General features: G+C 44.6%; 1 protein-coding gene and 1 pseudogene across 1 annotated transcript in view; both read left to right on the top strand.

Annotated features, from left to right (window-relative positions):
• FAT3 (FAT atypical cadherin 3) overlaps nucleotides 1-19,624 on the top strand; it is a 688,930-nt gene that overhangs the window by 142,833 nt on the left and 526,473 nt on the right. The gene's annotated exons all lie outside the window — the stretch shown is intronic.
• LOC112585134 lies at nucleotides 5,765-8,126 on the top strand (annotated as a pseudogene).

Raw genomic sequence — 19,624 nt, 5'->3', positions numbered from 1 at the left:
ACTGACAGGTAGGCAGGATTCAGAATGAGGTTCACATCTGCTTGCAGTTTTAAAGGCTCATTCTAGGGCCAGAGGGAGGGCTTGTGGGTGTCTGAACAAACTCATTCTGGGGCCAGATAGCCTGGGTTTGGCTGCTTGTCTCAGCTGCGTACTAGTTATATGACCTTGAGCAAGTTTTTTTGCTTTACTGTGGCTGATTCTCTTAATTGTGAAGTGGGGGTAAAAATAGCACCTACCTTCAAAGTTTGTTGTGAAAATTAAGGAAATTAATTTATGAAAGTGCTTGGAAAACATATGGCAAAAAGCAAGCATTCAGTAAATGTTAGGTTTTGTAATCTACCTACCTGTAGAGAGCTGAATGGTCAGTTTTGCTCTTGCCAAGTTTTCCTTCCCCTCTTTTTTTCCATGATTGCACCTGAATTTATGTGCCTTTCCACTTAAGAGGTGACTCTTGAAGGTTTCTTGTTTTCTAGGGGCAGGAAAATGTATAGCATTATGAATGATAAGTCCTGAGCCTGTTCTGTTATTAAATTAAAGTCATGGAGGCAGTTACTTTTTATATTAAGAATGGTTCATCTTTCTAACTAATCATTAAGATGTAAATTCTGCACTCCGATAGACCTGGGCAGTACAGAACATAATTGCAGGCAGAACAGGAATTAACGCTTCCACACATTTCTGAGATTAGAACATGAATTAGTTTTTAGCAGATGTGTTTGCTCGGGATTCCAGTTTCTTTTCTCATTCTCCATGATAGATTCCTTCAACCACAGCTGGACTATTTGGTGGGGCTGGACTCCCTCCCCGCCCTTAATTTATCGTCCGTGTTGCCTGCTGAGAGCGGGCTGCGGAAACAGGGCTGTGCTTTCACACTTCCTCCTCCCCAGCTCTTTTCATTCAGTTTCTGGGATTTGACTTGTCACTAAGCCTACTTTGTGGGCTTCCCTGGTGGCTTAGATGGTAAAGAATCTGCCTGCAGTGTGGGAGACCCGGGTTTGATCCCTGGATCGGAAGATCCTCTGGAGAAAGGAATGGCTACCCACTCCAGTATTCTTACCTGGAGAATTCCATGGATCTGGAGACTGGCAGGATACAGTCAATGGGGTCACAAAGAGTCAGACATGACTGAGTGACTAACACTTTCACTTTCAAACTCAATTTAGAGCCACTGATCTCTGAATTCTGTTGTTAAGTTTTTTGTGCTTTTGCTCTAAGATATACTACAAAGATCAGATTTTGCTGCCCGGATAGTTCCCAAGGGCAGCATGTGGCTAGGCAGGTGCCAGGCTAGTGTTGAGTCTGGAGATCCTTGTGGCTGGCTGGCCTGTTGGCGTGGAGGTGAACAGTTCAGCAAGAGGATGCAAGATTCTGATCCAGCCAACTTTTTGTGAAATCTGACTCTGAATGGGACTTTGTGATAGGTGGTTTCAGATGCCGCCTCATTCACTCTTCACACCAACCTGATCTCTAGCCTGCAGATTGGTGGGGATACCTGAGAGAGACCATGAAAGAGCATTGCCCCTCTCAGCCTGAATTCTGAACAGTTTGGGAAATAAAAGAGCAAAGATGGAGGCCAGGATATCATCTTCATTGTAGAGATGCTAAGGTAGCTGATGTAGGTTACTATCAGAGCCAAAAGAGCTTCCAAAGAATGAACCCCAGATTTAGGACTTGAACATGCCGGTCCCAAATGCAGTGGAAGCTTCTTCACCTGGTCCCCTGACCCCAGTGGTGTCCAAGGCCTGGGAGGGGCAGCTGCACTGGGCCTCTCTGTGGACCGCTCAGTTTCAGGAGGAAGGGTGTGGAGCTGAATGGAGTGTGTCCAGTTTTCTCCCCAGTATGCTTTAACCACGTGTCACTCCCACTGGAGATGAATGGAATGACTCAAGTGTTGGAGAGAGGCCATAGGAGCATGTTTTGGGAAAATATGTCCCCATGAAAACAGTGTAGGATAAAGTTCAGATGACAAAACCGAGGCACAGAGTAACTCGGTAACTTGCAAAAGGCTTCAACCGCTCCTTAGCAGTGGAGCTGAAATTTCAATACAATCCTTTCACTCTCCTACCTTAGGCTGAGTCAGAGATTTTCTCCACATGGAAAAATTGGAATCTTGACATAGAAAAGATCTGTAAAAGGTCATTCATCCTTTAGAATCCAAACCATAATTTTACATAAACTGTCCAAGAAGAATAGGTCGGTCTTTTCTCTTTTAATTTTGCTACCTCTGTTTTTGTTGTTAACTCTCTGCTGAAAGTTCTAGTGGGCTTGTCTTCCATAATATGGGTCACTTTCTTCTCATGAAATTCTCCTGGCCACTAGACTTCTTTCCCTCCAAACTGACTGATCTGGTACACCAAAGCCCACGTCTGAGAAATTTGCTTTTAGACCACAGATTATCGGCTTTCTTCCCCATCATCTTCACTAGTGGCCAGACAGTAAAGAATCTGTCTGCAATTCAGGAGACCCAGGTTCGATCCCTGGGTTGGGAAGATGCCCTGGAGAAAAGAATGGCTACCCACTCCAGTACTCTTGCCCGGTAAATTCCAGACAGAGGAGCCTGGTGGGTTACGGTCTGTTGGGTCTGAAAGAGTGGGGCACAACTGAGCAACTAACACTTTCACTTTGTTTTCCTTCCCCATGCCATCTCTTGCCCAGCAATGCCAACTCCTTAGCCAGAGAGGAATGCTGCCCTAGCACCAACGGACTGTGACAACCATCTGTACACCTCCTGCCTGACCTGATGTTCTCAGCTTTGACAGGCCAGCTGAGGACCCAGTAAATGTTTTGAAACGTTTTGTTGTTTTAAATTCCCTTCTTTCCCGTGTGATTATCACGGTGCTTACTATTTACATTTTGAATTGCATTTTTTAAACTTTTGGCATTAGATAGCTGAATGGCATCTTCTTTAAGGACAGCTTACACAATATCCTGCAGGGGTGAGAACTTGCTCTCCAATTGTGTTCATGTTCGGAGCTCAGCTTCCTTGGGGCTTTGTGGGGAGGGGTGGGTGACGGTGGAGGGATTTATGGGTACAATTTCCACCGGAGGCTTCCTGGAAGACCTTTATGAATGAGCTAGATAAAGGCCCTAGAGGAAACGTAGTGGCACAGCCTCTGCGTACTGAAGGCTTTATGAACCACACAGGGCTGGAAGCAATTAGCAGCAGCAAGACTTGGAAAACAGGAGGAAAAAGGTAAATCTTACAAGCAGAACTCGACCTGGGAATTTAGAATCTACTTCCAGTGAATAAGAAGTTATATTCCAGAAGCCATAAAATCCCAGAATTGTACTTACATGCATGTGAGCTAAGTTGCTTCAGACGTGTCCAACTCTTTGCAACCCCAAGGACTGCAGCCCACCACGCTCCACTGTCCATGGGATTCTCCAGGCAAGAACACTGGAGCAGGTTGCCATGCCCTCCTCCAGGGGATCACCTGACCCAGAAATTGACCCCAGGTCTCTTCTGTCTCTTGCATTGGCAGGCAGGTTCTTTGCCACTTAATTACCACTTAAAATTTACCACTTAAAATTACTCTGGAGCTTAAAATATCCTTTACTAAACTGAAAGTGTGTTCACTTTTTATGTTATGTTCCCTTGACATATTATTATCCAGATAGATGTGCATTGTTTAGAAACTCATCTTTTAATTACAATAATGAAAATCCAGTAATCTTGGGCCTCCAGTTAAGGATTCCTCAAGAAATCAGGATGATTTAAAACAGGATTCTGATTCTTGCTGGTCAGTTTCTGGAAATTTACTCTGGAGTTACTTTTTCCCAGAAACTGTAGAACAACTTTTATTTGAAATTCTGCAGAGCATTTCCTTTCTTTCTCTCTTTTCTGTCTTCATGGCCGAAACCTCAGTGGTTAAGCAAGAAGGTTTAAGTGATTTTGCAAAGGTAAACTCTTGCCTGTAGGAAAGAAGTTGCAGCTTTGAAGGACCCTAGAAAGAAAACTGCCCTCCCACATGTTGCAAAGAAATGTTTCCTATTTATGGCCAGGGTCATTGGCCGGTCACTCGGGGGTAGCTTGTCCTGAACAATTTAATTCGGGCTGGGAAGCTAGCAAACCCGCACTGCTCTGTGGATAAGGGTGTAACCAGCCTTCCACGGCAAGTCCTGCTTCTGATTTCCTTGAGCTCAGATATTCTTTGGACTGTCAAACCAGCACCTTTGGATATGTCTATGACCTTGAAAATTAGAATTAAGTTTCCTCTGGCATAGCGGGAGTTGATATGCGTAATTAACAGCAGCCAGCAGTCCCTGGAGAACAAATTTATGAAAGACATTAAAGGAAGCAAGAAGCAGCCCTTTTTGAATGAGGGGAAGTGAGCATTAGTTATGTGAGCATGGCGGTATTTGGATGTTCTTATCACACGCATGTCGATACTTCTCTGAAATTTAATAATGCATTTTCCTTTTATTTTTCTTGGTAGCATCCATCATGTGAAATAGAGGGATGTGAATGATTGGCAACCAAATTAATGAACAGGGGTGAGAACTTAAAAAATAACTTCTTTATAGGGGAGAAAAAAAATTAGTTGGAGGCTACATTAAATTTTGCAACAAAAACTTTGAGACCCCAGTAATTGTTGATGTGTATCTTCTTTTCCTAAGCTGTAAAAGTGCCTAGTATGAATTGGTCACAAGTTCCTGCCTGAAAAATGGGCAAGGAATATTTTGAACATATGTCTTTTTAAACGTTTCTCCAAACAACTCTGACTCTTTATAGCACTATTTTCTCAGCAATTGTCTTTAAATGTATATAGATAGTTAGGCTGACAGATAGATGAGAGAGGGGGAAAGGAGAACAGTCCATTAGGATGCGGTTCTGTCTGTCTGGGTCTTCCCTGGTGGCTCAGAGGTTAAAGCGTCTGCTTGCAATGCAGGAGACCAGGTTCAACCCTGGGTCAGGAAGATCCTCTGGAGAAGGAAATGGCAACCCACTCCAGTATTCTTGCCTGGAGAGTCCCATGGACAGAGGAGCCTGGTGGGCTACAGTCCACGGGGTCGCAGAGAGTTGGACACGACTGAGCCACTTCACTTTCACTTTCTATCTAGGCAGACTGTAGGTGTTATCTCGGCTGACGCGTATTAGGGTTCTATCTGTACATACTGTCTGTGGCTGAGCTCTTGTAAAGGGCACGTGCTTCCTCTAGGCTCATTCTGGTCTTTATTTCACAGTGTTGGAACTGCTGTCAAAAAGTATGCAAGTGATAGTATCTGTCAGTAGGATATCCTTCTAGCTGTAAGAACACAGATTTTACAGTGATATACACACCTTCAAGGGAATGATCAAGGCGTCAGCAGTCTCCTACTGCTTAGTCACTCAGTCTGTCTGACTCACTGCTGCTCCATGCACTGTAGCTCACCAGGTTTCTCTGTCCATGGTATTTTCTGGCAAAAACAGTGAAGTGGGTTGCCATTTCTGTCTCTGGGGGATCTCCCAGCCCAGGGATGACCCTCGTCTCATGTCTCCTGCATCGGCAGGTGGGTTCTTTCCCACTGGCGCTGCCTGGGAAGCTCCCTAGGAATCTCTGCAAAGAGGCAGAGAGAGATCGATGAAAGTCCTTAGTCTTTGTGAAGAGCATCATAGACATCTTTGCCACTGAGGATGGGTTGATCAGTAACTCAACCAAGTAACTTTACCAAGTGGTGGTTGGTAAAGCTTACAGCCAAGGGTGGGCGCTGGGTGGGTGCACTGCGCGTGGTCAGTCGGTCTTAGTTCTCTGGTGAGTCTGCAATTGACGAAACTTTGCTAAAAATGTCTAAGGAACAATCAACTCCGTTTATAAATCCAGAAACTCCTGGATATGTTGGATTTGCAAATCTTCCCAAATCAAGTTCATCGAAAATCAGTGAAAAAAGGTTTTGAATTCACACTAGTGGTGGTCGGTGAATTGGGTCTCATAAAGTCGATGCTCATAAACCTCATCTTGCTGACTGACCTCTACCCAGAAAGAGTCTTACCTGGAGCTGCAGAGAAAATTGCAAGAACTCTTCAAATTGAGGCTTCGACTGTTGAAACTGAAGAGCGAGGGGTCAAGCTGCGTCTGACCATGCTGGACACACCGGGCTTCGGGGACACCATCAACTGCAGGGACTGCTTTAAAACAGTCATCTCCTACATTGATGGCAATTTGAACAGCGCCTGCAGATGAGAGTGGTCTGAACAGAGGCGCATCATCGGTAACAGGGTGCACTGCTGCTCTTACCTCATTTCCCCTTTCAGACACAGACTTCAGCCGTTGGATGTTGCGTTTGTGAAGGCAATACACAGCAAGGCGAACACTGTGCCTGTTGTTGAGAAAGGCTACACACGCACACTGAAGGAGCAGGAGCACCTGAAGAAAAGGATTCTGGATGAAATCGAGGAACATGACGTCAGAATCTATCACTAACCTGATGCAGAGTCTGGCGAAGATGAAGATTTCAAAGAGCAGACTAGACTTCTCAAGAGCAGCATCCCTTTCTCTGTGGTTGGATCCAATCAGCTGATTGAAGCCCAAGGCAAGAAGGTCAGAGGCCGCCTCTACCCTTGAGCCATCCTGGAGGTGGAGAACCTGGAGCACAAGGACTTTCTGAAGCTGAGGATGATGTTCATCACTCACGTGCAGGATCTCCAAGAGGTGACCCAGGACCTTCACTATGAAAACTTCTGATCAGAGAGGCTCAAGAGAGGTGGCAGAAAGGTGGAAAATGAGGACATGAATAAAGACCAGATTTTTCTGGAAAAGGAAGCTGAGTTCCACCGCATGCAAGAGATGATCACCTCGATGAAGGGGCAGCTGTAGCTGCAGGCCAGCGACGGTGATGGCAAGGTCCACGGGCACCACGTGTGAGGAAACACTTTGCAAGATAAATATTCCCATGAGTAACACAGCTGCATATTTGCAAGACTGTTGGAGGGGTGCCTGTCCACATTTCATAGTGCCTGTGCCTGAGAATGTATTTATTTTTTTTAACTTTTGATGTGTTGTTTTGTATGAAGTACCTTAACATTTACATTACATTGTGATGTTATACTTGATATTTTGTGAGGTGAACTGTCCATCTTCCTTCTTATTCCACTTGAAGTAACCGCTAACACTAGCATCGGTTCCCAGGGACCAGTCAGCACGTATAGTTAGTAGGTGAGTTTGGTTTGACTGGTCTAACCAACTAATCGTGATTTACTTCCAGAACATTCAGATTTTCGAGAATGTTCCTGAGCAGTAGAGACATGAACACAGAAGGACGAGCTGCCTGGGTATGAGGCCGTTTCTCACCAAGCCCTGGCACCTGCTTCCCTGCCTTGCTTTTGTCTGAGCACAGCACGTAAAACCAGTTTTGCTGCTATAACTCCATACTGTTAATTCATCTGCACATTATCTGTTTACCAAATGAAAAGAAATCTAATTAGATACATGTTTATACTTAAATAGCTTTTTCACAAACAGGCTGTTGGGGTGAGTTTTTTAAAAAGTCTTTGAATTCTGAGGTCATTTTTTTAACTCCTGGTTTGGCTTCACTTGGACTGATCCCATCCTGAATGGTTTTCAGGCAGACAGCAGTGTGTGGCCTGTCCCATCCATTTTTAGCCGCCGTGGTTTCCTTCCTTACATGTTACACAAACTTGTCCACAGGTGGCTTGAGAGTAAAGGCTCTTTCAGACTTGCTCCGTGGGCTGGCTGACGGCTGGCACCGCGCTGGCTGGTTTCCTTGCCCTGCGGTTGAGCGGTCCCCAGAAGTGACACATGGAAGGAGACTGGAGCGGGTGGGTGCTGGCTTGGTGTTCTCATCCCACTAGAGCCCGGGGGCTGACGTGGAGAAGCGCTGAGCTCCGGGGCTGAGGCCACCCAGGCAGGGAGGGAGATGGGGACAGCGGGCCAGGTGTGCTGCAGAAGGCCGTCTGGTGCCCCCGACCGCCCTTGTACTGCTGCCTGAGTGCGAGCGGTCAGAGCCATAGCTTTAGGTGCAGTGTACAGGTTTAACCAAGTGTTCCGTGACCTTAGGGTACCTCCCTGCAGGACCAGTTATTCAGGGTATTTTGGCTTTTATCAACTATGCTAGTAAAAGCTGTCGTTTAAAAAGGGGGCGGGGTGGCAGTACTCGAAAGCGGTAGACGTAGTAAGCCCAATATAGTCTACTTGGTGCCAGGTGCCACCTAATGGATGCGTGGGTGTGGGTGGACCTACACTTTCAAACCCCCAATCTAAATACCTTTTCTAATAGATAATCGCTCTTTTACTAAGAGATAAAACTTTACCTATAAAAATGTATTTTGAAAACTTATTTTACACAGCAATTTTGTGTCCATTGAAACTAACCTTTTACCAATAAAGCACTATTGTTTAGATATTAAAAAAAAAAAAGATTACAGCAGAGAAGAGATTTCCTAAAAAGCATGTAAAGGTTGCTGTAGTGCTGTGATGGGAACAAGTACCCACAGGGGTGGTGCTGTAATGACCTGTACACTGTGATTCAGTTAATGCTAAAGAAAACAAGCACATATTAGTTCTTTGATGGAAATAACTAACAAGAGGGCAGGTGATAACTTCCCAATAAACATCCACTGTGGTAACCCTAAATTGATGTGCTTGTTTTATTGTTGATCTCTACCAACTACTATTCACAGTACTGCTCATCAGCTGTCTTCTCACCCAGAATGAATCAGCTTTGAGAAGATATGAATGTTTAAGAAATTAATCAAAAGATATCCTTAGAGCCTGGGCTCAGTGAATCAGTCAGAGTAAGACAAATTATTGCTCAAATGCTGCTTTTCATCCTGTTCACTAATAAAAACAAATGCTATAAATTAATTATTTATTATGTACCACAGTGTACTGTGTATGTTAGGCCCGGCAAAATGTCATTTCCACTTTCTTTGGATTATTTAATTGTGCTAATCAAATTTCAGGTTCTCTGGTTCTAAATGGAAGATTCCTTGTTTTTGTCTCTTTGCAGTCCAAATAAAGACTGGGGTCCCAAAACATTAAAAAAAAAAAAAAGTCCCTTAAGGCACTCAAAAAGAAAAAAAGGATAAAAATGATGTGATCCAATGAGTCTGAAAAACACTAGCCACATATCTTTTTTGAGTTTGAAATTTCATATAAAGTAGAGCAGTGGCTCAGAGAAATCTTGGACCAAAGAACTTTTTCTTATTTCAGCTTACACTTTTACTGTTTAACTTATTCAACTCACTTTTGCTTATTCAACATAAGAATTATACATAAATAGCTAACATTTATTGACGGGCACTCTTGTCCAAGGTATTATTTTATTGCCTATCCCAATTTTGTTTCACTGTAACACATAATAACTGTCTGATAAATGATCACCCATTTAAGGGAAACAAAATGTTGTACACCATGTATGACTTGTGAACCTCATGGTCTGAATCAGCACTACCCAATAGATAGACAATAGATCCAACAGATAGACAACCACACTATGTGATTTTTAGTTTTCTAGTTAAATGGGCAAAAAAAAAAAAAAACACCTCAGGTGAAAATAATTTTAGAAATAGATTCTACTAACCTACTGGGCTTCCTTGGTGACTCAGACAGCAAAGAATCTGCCTGCAACTCAGGAGACCTGGGTTCAATCCCTGGGTTGGGAAGACCCCTTGGAAAGGAAATGGCAACCCACTCCAGCATTCTTGTCTGGAGAATTCCATGGACAGAGGAGCCTGGTGGACTACAGTCCATGGGGTCACAAAGAGTCAGAGATGACTGAATGACTAACACTTTCACTTCACTTATTAACCTACTAGGTATATTAATATTAAAAATATAAAAGTTATATTAAAATATCTTCTTAAAGATACCTTACATTTTTACCATTTGTTCCTACTCAGTCTTCAACATCCAGCACGTATTTTGCGTTTAACATTCTGCAGTTCAGACGGCTCCATATCAACAACTCAGTAGCCGCATGTGGCCAGTGGCCACTATTCTGGCTGGTGCAGGTCCTTCCCAAGATGGCCTCAGTGGGAAAGCCTTCCCAGGGCTTGTTTCCAGGAGTTCTGTGTGACCAGTTCTCCTTGACTCCCGTCAACTCATCTGGAATGCAGATCAGTTGATAAGAGACCTGTACGCACACATTTTCTGTTTCTTTGATTGTTTCAGCTGCATTCAGCTCCAGTATCAAGTTTTCCCAATGGAGAGGGAGCACGATTGGGTAAATCTTCATGAGTTAATGAAAATCAGCAGGAAGATATCCATAAACCTCGTTTAACCTTGTCAACATAACGTTTAATTTTACTTAGGGTAGGCCCTTGAGTGTGTTGGAAGCCTGACAGACAGTTGGATGTGTGATTTTAAAGAAAGGTATTTTGCTGGAACATTGTTCTGGTCTTTGAGGGCTAGAAAAATTTCAAATGCAGTATAATTTAAGCAGGTATGTGTACAGGTATCTACAGAAAATAGCTGATAATAGTCATAGACAACCTTTCTTTGTTTTCCATGGGCCAAGCCCTATTAATATTCAGTATCTCTTTTAATTGTTACAATTCTATTAATTGCCTCATCGTATAGATAAGAAAACTAAGGCTTAGTCAGGTTAGGAAATTTTGACTGATCTTCCACCATTGTGAGTTGTGTTCAGTGCTGGAACCCATCCTGTTACAGAACATGGGATCCCTGTGTGCTCTTCACTGAAGAATTCACAACCTTCCAGGATCTGAATGGAAGCTGAGTTTGGGTAGTCATGGTAGGATGGCTGTAGACCAACTACTGCAAGAGAATGTGCTTCAAGGAACATCTCTGAATATCTTTGTCAACTGAGGTGTTAAAATACTTTCTTCCTTTCTGTAAATGTGATGGTTATAACATTTCTTTTCTAAAAATCAGGGAATAGTTTGAACTTAGGCTGGGAGAGTCAAGATAATTCTCTGAGTCTACTTTCAGTTTATCCAGACCCTGCAATTTCAACATGACAGCTCTCTCTGTTACCAGAAATTGTGGCTCTGACAAGCTCCTGCTGCAGTCACTTCATTAATCTTACTCTACCAGGACACCTGTTCACTACTGTGCAGTGTCAGCTGATATCATGCGGTAATTATGTTGTTAATTCATGGGCTGATGTTTTCCAGACTGAAGCATGGCTTCCTGTAGGCAGTGATCTGGGAAATCAAATCGAGGAAAACACTGACAGTTTGCTTCTGCCAGCTTGGGAATATGGCGTGAGTTTGGGTGGAAAGAATTTCATTTTGTGAGTGTGGTGTTTTTCATTGGGGCTACTATTCAGCACAAGTTCTGTTAACTGACTGGTGGTACAAAATATGAATTCTTGAGTGAGATGACCTAAACGGAGCTAGGATCTAAACTCTGGCTCCATTCCTTAGTTTGGGATCTTGAAATTGATTTGCAGATAGTAAAAAAATTATAAATATAATAAGCAAAGTGAACAAAGTGATGGGGAACATTGAAATCCATGATCACACTACTCAGAGATAAGTATGGTAGGGCTTCCCTGGTGGCTCAGATGGTAAAGTGTCTGCCCGCAATGCGGGAGACCTGGGTTCGATCCCTGGGTTGGGAAGATCCCCTGGAGAAGGAAATGGCAACCCACTCCAGTATTCTTGCCTGGAGAACCCCACAGACAGAGGAGCCTGGTAGGCTACAGTCCACGGGGTTGCAAAGAGTCAGACATGACTGAGCAACTTCACTCACTCACTCAATACTTTGATGTAGAGCTCTTCATATCTTTGTCTTGCTGTGTGCATATATGAATTTTCTAAAAATGGAATTATACTATGCATCTTGTTTACAGCCTATTTTTATCATTTGTGGGTAGATTTTTATCTGTTAATAAATGTTTCTCAATAACAAATGACTTCATACTTTCTTAATGACTACATACTATTCTGTTGTATGGATGCACTGTAATTCATTCAGTCATCACCCACCTCTGAGCATTTGGTGCTTTTTCTGTGCGTGTGCCTTGGCAAATAGCACTATGATGAAACTATCTTATGCCTAAAGAGCATGCAGCTCTTTCCAGTGTTGGTCTCCGTGTAAAGTGCTGAGGATGGTCACGATCTGCAGCTAGGAGGTGAGGGCCAAGGTGGGACTGTCACCACTTCCTGGACAGAGGAGGAAGAAGAGCAAGGCTGTTCCAGGAAGCAAATCTAAGAGTGAGGGCAGATGGAGTAAAGGATATGATACAGACAACAGGCAAGGCAAGCTAAACCGGAGATCCTGCAGATGAGGACTAGAAAGAACTTCCGTTAGCAGCACAGACTTTCTCTGTGTTGCCCGTTGCTGGAACCCTTGTCTCTTTGAGGCTGTGGCCCTGTGCCCCAAGCTGTCAGACAAGGTCCAAAAGCTGTGTGAGTGGGGGGCATCTGGGAAAAATCCTTGAAGTAGACACTGTAGGTGATAAATATGATATATAAATACAAATAGGCCAAGAGGAAATGTGAAAGTGTTTCATATGGGAATACCACATGGATGGCCCGGTATGACTTCGACCTGTGAGCTTTGAGAAGCTAGCCGTGCAGGTGTGTGGTTGTAACCACTCCTTGGAGCTTCTGGTAGCTATACGTAAGTTCCTTTGCAGCAAAGAGCCTGCCCAACTTGCTTGCCCAGAGAACTGGGAGAGAATGGCTGATAGATGGATATCAATGTCCTTGCCTTAAAAAAAAAATTATCAAGAGGACCTCATTTAGAGGGCTTCCCTGGGGGTCCAGTGGTTGAGACTCTTCACTCCCAATGCAGGAGGCCCAGATTCGGTCACTGGTCAGGGAACCGGATCCTGCTGGTCAGCTGAGAGCTGACATGTGCTGCTGCAGCCAAGACCCAGTGCAGCCAGATACAATTTTTAAAATATATTTTTAAAGAGACGTCACCCAAATTAGTCTGACCTCCCAGAATAGCACTCTACTTAATATAATTATACATTAAAATAGGGCTTCCCAGGTGGCTCAGTGGTAAAGAACCTGCCTGCCAATGCAGGAGACACAGGTTTGATCCCTGGGGCGGGAAGATCCCCTGGAGCAGGAAATGGCAACCCATTCCAGTATTCTTGCCTGGAAAGTCCCATGGACAGAGGGCAGACTACAGTCCATCAGGTCACGTGACTTAGAGTAGGGCATGACTTAGTGATTAAACAACATTATAGTGAACAAACTGAAACATCGTATTAGAGCCTTGGGTCAGAATTAAGCCAGCAGTGTACCTACCTCTCACAGAGACAGGTAAGAGAAAAAGCATCACCTCCTCCTTCAAAGCCTCTTACTTATGACCAGAAGGAAATCCCCAGTTTTCCCCTAAACACCGCCTCTTGTTAGGTGGTTTCCAACCTTTTTCTCCCATGGTAAACAGTGCTATAATGAGACTGTGCTATTCCAGCTTGGTTGTTCTGTTTTAACTAATGGAATGTCATTGTATTTTTGCCATAGGGATTTGAAGCAGTGGGTAGAACTGTACAGGGCTTAACTGATAAATAATAAATGCCACAATGCCCATTAATCTATATTTGGAAGCAGCATTTCCCTTGCTCTTTCCAGATTCTGACATTTACTTGTACACTTTGTCCCTGACTATGTAGGTTTCTATAGTTGCCTTTTCTGTGGAGTCATTTTCTTTATTTAAAAAAAATTTTTTTAACTTTTTATTCTGGATTGTAGTATAGCCAATTAATGGGCTTCCTTAAAGAATCCACCTGCCAATGCAGGATACATGGGTTCGATGCCTGGTAAATCCCATGGAAAATCCCATGGACAGAGGAGCCTGGGAGACTACAGTCCATGGGGTTGCAAAAGAGTCAGACAGGACTTAGCGATTAAACAGCAACAAATAGTTGAGTAACAAGGTTGTGATAATTTCAGGTGCACCTCAAGGGGACTCAGCAATACATAGACATGTATCCTTTCTCCCCCAAACTCACCTCTCATCCAGGCTGCCACATAACATTGCGCAGAGTTCCATGTGCAAGTTCCAGTAGGTCCTTGTTGGTTATCCATTTTAAATATTAGCAGTGTGTACCTGTCCATCCCAGACTCCCTAACTATTCCTTTTCCTCGGCAACTAAGTCTGTGAGTCTATTTCTGATTTGTAAATAAGTTCATTTGTCTGATTTCTTTTTAAGGAATATATATTTTTTTAGTTTCCAGAATTAGTAATGTATATTTTTTTACACCACTTTCTCAGTAGGGAAGAAAGATCATATGCATGAGGTCGAACTTGTTTTCTGTATTTTGCCATGAAAATTGAGAAATTCAGTACTGCCTCTGCACCCCCTTTTTTCTGACTGCCCTTCCCAGCCACAGCAGAGAGACTTTTCCTCTGTGTCCCTCACTCTAAGTGGTGCGGGCCATTATGACTGTCCTTTGAAAGATCATTTTCATTGGCCTCCCAGGGGTGTCTTCCGTGTTGGGCTTTTATACGGTGTGATGCCCTACTGGGGGAACTGACAAGCTGCAGCATCGCTTTGCACGGTCTGGGCTCTGAGCAGGCTGCCGGACAGCTGAGCCCAGCTCAAGGGGGACAAAGGAGTCCTTGCACTGCGATTCCATCAGCCTTTAGCCCGTTGCTTTCATTCAGCAAAATTCATCAACCAGCATTGCGCCTGACTTCTGCGGGCCAAGCGCAGGCCCTTGATGACTGCTCGCTACATTTGAATTGAAGCAGCATCTGCAACTATTTATCATAAAGTGTTTGAGACAGTTGGTTACAGATCCCTATATTAAGATGACATTGGTTGACAACCTTGACGTGCAGACTGTCCTCTGTTCCAGTCCTGTGACCCTCTGTGCAGGAGTCTGCTGGGGCGTGGCTCCATCTGTCAGGGAGCAGGGCACGGACCTGTTAGAGTGCAGCCAGGCGAGGACGGATGCCTGAATGGGGTGGCGCTGGCGCATGATTGCGCCGCAGGGTGCGTGCTCCGCCGGCAGAGCCTGCAGGCTTCAGAACCTGCTTTATGCACGTGGAGGGTTCCGAGCACCCCGTAGCCCATGGGGTCTTCCAGTTGGTCCTGAGAGCTTCTCCCGTAGTGCTGAGGAGGTGAGGAGCATTGAATCAGGGAACGTGAATGTGCAGGGGGCTTTGGGGGTCTGACTCCCTCCCCTGGCCGGCTCTGCAGCTTGGGGAAACCACAGCGCGCCTCTGAGCCTAAGTCGTCTTCAGAGTCCGCCGCAGGACACCATGCATGGCCGTCTTCTGGGCTATTGTCAGCTTCCGTTGAATAAGCACCTCCTGTTCTTGGAAATGCTCTTTAACTTCCCTGTCTGCTCCTGGAGTAGAGGACGGGCTTGGAAGTATTTGATGATGGAATGAACCAAAAGTACTACATGGATCATTCTGGTCAAACCTTTCAAATTCGAGCAGATGGGGTCTCATTGCCTTCCTGCTCATTTGAGGGGAGAGCGAGTACCTTGCTTGTTCAGCTGGGGGAACAGCCAACACTGGTGTGATGTCACCATGCATTTCTCTGGCAAAACATCAAACCCACGTTTCCCAGGGGGTCCAGAGGATCAGAAACAGGAAGCTGGCTGGTGCAGGGATGTGTTTCTGTAGTTGCTTCAAATGCTAGTTGATCTTGAACTTTGTATGCCTCGTCTGCAAGCCTGGAGCTCCTTCAAATTGTGATACTAAACAAGAAGAGCTATGGTAGTGCAAGACAAAGAAAAAATATGTTTTGCTTTGCTTTGTCTTTAGCCCAGGGTTTATTGCTGCCAGAGACCTACTTATCAGCCAACTTTGAAAAGCAGCTGTTCTCTGTCCTCGTTTTGCCTCCAGTGATGCCTGTCTTGGATACTTGGGCACAGCTTAATTTTAGCAGTGCTCTGTAAAGTGAGTCCTGTGAAATGGATTTTGAATCTCTTTCAGAGGTTCGAGAAATGGAAGCGTAAATATTGAATCCACACATTAAAGAGAGAACAGATAATTAAGCTCTTGTTTGTTCCCCGGCACTTGTTGATGTGTTTTTATTTTCTAGTGAATGAGTGATGTGTTTCAAAGGGAGGTGACATTTGGGAAATCAGGTCTCTGCTGAATCACAGCACTGATCTGTTCACTGTCGTGTTCGGCACGGGTCCAACTCTGACCCACAGGCAGGCGGCAGGGCTGGACTAATTACGCAGCTGTCAGAATCACACAAATGAATGGGTTGGGAGTGCTGCTGCCTTACCGGGAGTGTTTGTGGGTTTGGATCTCACTGTTTTAACAGTGATCTTTTAGCAGGCAAGAGAGCATGCATGTGAAATTGACAACTGTCTGAAAACAGTATTAGAAAGTATATCTGTCTGTATTTAGGGTCCCATGATACACAGCGTGCTTGCTACCGGTCCAAAGAACCATTGCTAGTGAGACAAATAGATGAAATGTAGAATCACACTGCGAGGCAGTGACCTTTACACACTGCAGAAACACGCTCATTCACACACAGGACACGTGCGCCCAGTATTTCCCCTCTCATTAGATACGTGTTATGGATGTTGTAAAGGTAAAGCACTGTATTATAGGTACATGGGGCTTCCTGGGTGATGCTAGTGGTGAAGAACTCGCTTGCCAACGCAGGAGACACAAGAGACTTGGGTTCGATCCCTGAGCGGGGCAGATCACCTACAGGAGGGCATGGCAGCCCACTCCAGTATTCTTGCCTGGGGAATTCCATGGACAGAGGAGCCTGGTAGGCTACAGTCCATGGGGTTGCAAGAGCCAGACACAACTGAAGCACCTTAGCATGCACACACCCATGGTTACATTATGGGAAACTTCATGTTTCTCTGTGAATAACGGAGGGAATGCCCCTCTGAGAAGCCATCACCCTGCCCTGCAGATACATTGCAAAGTCACCCAGAAACCAAATAGCAGGTTCTTTTTGTCCTGAGCTGTAAGGACCAGAAAAATGTTTCAAGAGCTATGCCATGCCTCACCATACTGCAGCCTGTTGTTGAAGGAGCAATCAGTAATACCGATCTTGTCTTTATTTCAAATTTTGATACTTTATCATGAAAAATGCTGCCTTAGGACAGTGTCTGTCTGGATTATGGTGGCTTTTTGGGCACCCACTTAAGTTTCATAACTGGGACAGGTCCCTTGCTGGTCTCACCCTAATCCTGGCCCCTTGGAGGCTCCTTTGCATCTTCCTAGAAGACAAGAGCACAGACGTAGGAGCCTCCCTGGTGCTGGCCCGCCTACCACTGTTTTCTCCCTCTCCAGTGGGCCTGGTTGTGAGATAGTAACAGAATTGGAGTGTAGTCCTCACGTCCATAGAGTTAATGGTCTGGAAGTAATGATAGACAAAATCAGAGTAAACACATTTATAAAGTCAGAGTAAACACATTTATAAAAATTAGAGTAAACCCATTTATAAAAATTAGAGTAAACACATTCATAATTTGTTTTTACAGGATGCAAAGCACTGTTTTTTAAAAAAAAACGTGCATTGTGATGTGAAAAAGAACGGGGGTTGTGAGGATGCAGACTGTCCTTTGGAGCAGAGTTGGGAACAGCCACGTGGGGCAAGGGGGCCTGGCACCCAGATCAAGGCCTGAGGAGGGGATGACCGAGTGGGGAGGGGACCCCAAGCGGGGGCGCTGGTGGGTGAAGAGCTAGGTTTAAGGGGAAACAGAAAGTGGTCTTTTCAGAGAGGGGCCTGGAGTCTGAGGCACAGACCAGAGGAGCGAGGCCTTTGAAGGCTCAGGTTGGAAGTCGAGGTAAGGGAGCACTGCGGTATAAGGTTGCCTCCTCTGAGACACAGGCACCCTCCTCTTGGTGCGCCCACAGCTCCCGTCATGGCACTCGTCACAGCCTTGTTGTTCAGTCACCAAGTCGTGTCCAACTCTTGCCACCCTGTGGACTGCAGCATGCCAGGCTTCCCTGTCCTGCACTGTCTCCAGGAGTTTGCTCAAACTCATGTCCATTGAGTCGGTGATGCCATCTGACTGTCTCATTCTCTGTTGCCCCCTGCTCCTCATAACAGTGTGGTAGGTACTTTTTCATGTACCTAGTCTAGAAACTCCACAAGGACAAGGAATGTGACTTAATTGTTCACTGGTATTTCTTGTATCTACTTGGAGCTCATTAGGCATTTTGACCTAACTAATCTTTAGTGCTCAGGAATACATGCTGGTAGCCAGAGATTAACCTGGCTGAGAATAAAACCAGGAAGCACTTGATATACTCCCTTTGGGACTGAGGTATCAGTCTGTCCAAAAAAGGTTTGGGACTTAGGAAAACTCTTAGCTGTATCCACTGAGAGCCTTAGGACAAGAATCCTATACTCCCAATTCCATGAGTATTTTTACATTGTATACATTTTCTTTTTCATTCTCTTTCCCTTTGCTTATAAAGCAAATGCCTGCTCACCTTAGCTTTAAGATTTTATCTGGGATATTAAGGCAGATTCATCATCCTTCTATGTTTAGAAATGGCAGAGGAAGGCAAAGCAGATAAACAAACAGCAAGGGGAAGAGAGAACCCAGGGGAGAGTGGAGGACCATGTCGAGGAGTTCTGAGAAGTGCAGCCTCCTCCCTTTTTATTCTCAGAGAAAATCTAGGGTGCTTTGTGCATGTTTTACCCAGAATGATTCCTTTGTTCATGCTGGAGAGTTCCAAATCTAAATTATTAGTTAGCTTTCAAGTTTGAACGTCCTGATGCTGCAATGACTAACTCTTCTTTGTGAATGCTTTTCGTTAAGAATTGTGTTTTATAGCCAAGATGTAGAAACAACTTAAGTGTCTGTCAGCAACAGGCAAAGAATGATGGGCAAAGAAAACATAGAAGACCCTGATGGTGGGAAAGATTGAAGGTAGGAGGAGAAGGAAATGACAGAGGACCAGATGGATGGCATGACTGACTCAATGGACATGAGTTTGAGTAAACTCTGGGCAATAGTGAAGGACAGGGAAGCCTTGTGTGCTGCATTTCCTGGGGTTGCAAAGAGTCGGACACGACTGAGCGACTGAACAGCAACAACAGTAAGCACCTGGCAGGCCCCAACAATAATATATGTCTCCAGATACAGGCAAGCGTTGGGCTAGGGTAAGAGGGGTCACCATCCTGATTATAGTTAACAATACTGTGAGGTGTACTTGAAAATCACTAAGATAATCTTAAAAGCTCTAACTACGCATACACATGCATCATCATTGTTCAGTGATCGCTCAGTCGTGAAAGACTCTGCGACCCCATGGACTGCAGTATGCCAGGCTTCCCTGTCCTTCACCATGTCGCAGAGCTTGCACAAATTCAGGTCCATTGAGTCAGTGATGCCATCTAACCATTTCATCCTCTGTCATCCCCTTCTCCTCCTGCTTTCAGTCTTTCCCAGCATCAGGGTCTTTTCTAATGATTCAGCTCTTTGCATCAATTGGCCAAAGTTTTGGAGTTTCAGCTTCAGCATTAGTCCTTCCAATGGATATTCAGGGTTGATTTCCTTTAGGATTGACTGGTTGGATCTCCTTGCAGTCCAAGGGACAGTTGGAGAGTCTTCTCCAACATCACAGTATAAAAGCATCAGTTCTATGGTGCTCGGCCTTCCTTATGGTCCAACTCTCACATCCATACATGACTACCAGGAAAACCATAGCTTTGACTAGATGGACCTTTGTCAGCAAAGTAATGTCTGTGTTTTTTAATGTACCAGGTAGGTGTGTCATAGCTTTTCTTCCAAAGAGTAAGCATCTTTTAATTT

The sequence above is a fragment of the Bubalus bubalis genome, chromosome 5, assembly GCF_019923935.1.
Source record: "Bubalus bubalis isolate 160015118507 breed Murrah chromosome 5, NDDB_SH_1, whole genome shotgun sequence".
NCBI classification, from domain to species: domain Eukaryota; kingdom Metazoa; phylum Chordata; class Mammalia; order Artiodactyla; family Bovidae; genus Bubalus; species Bubalus bubalis.
Note: the sequence above shows the minus strand (reverse complement) of the source record. Positions and strands in the feature narration are given on the sequence as shown.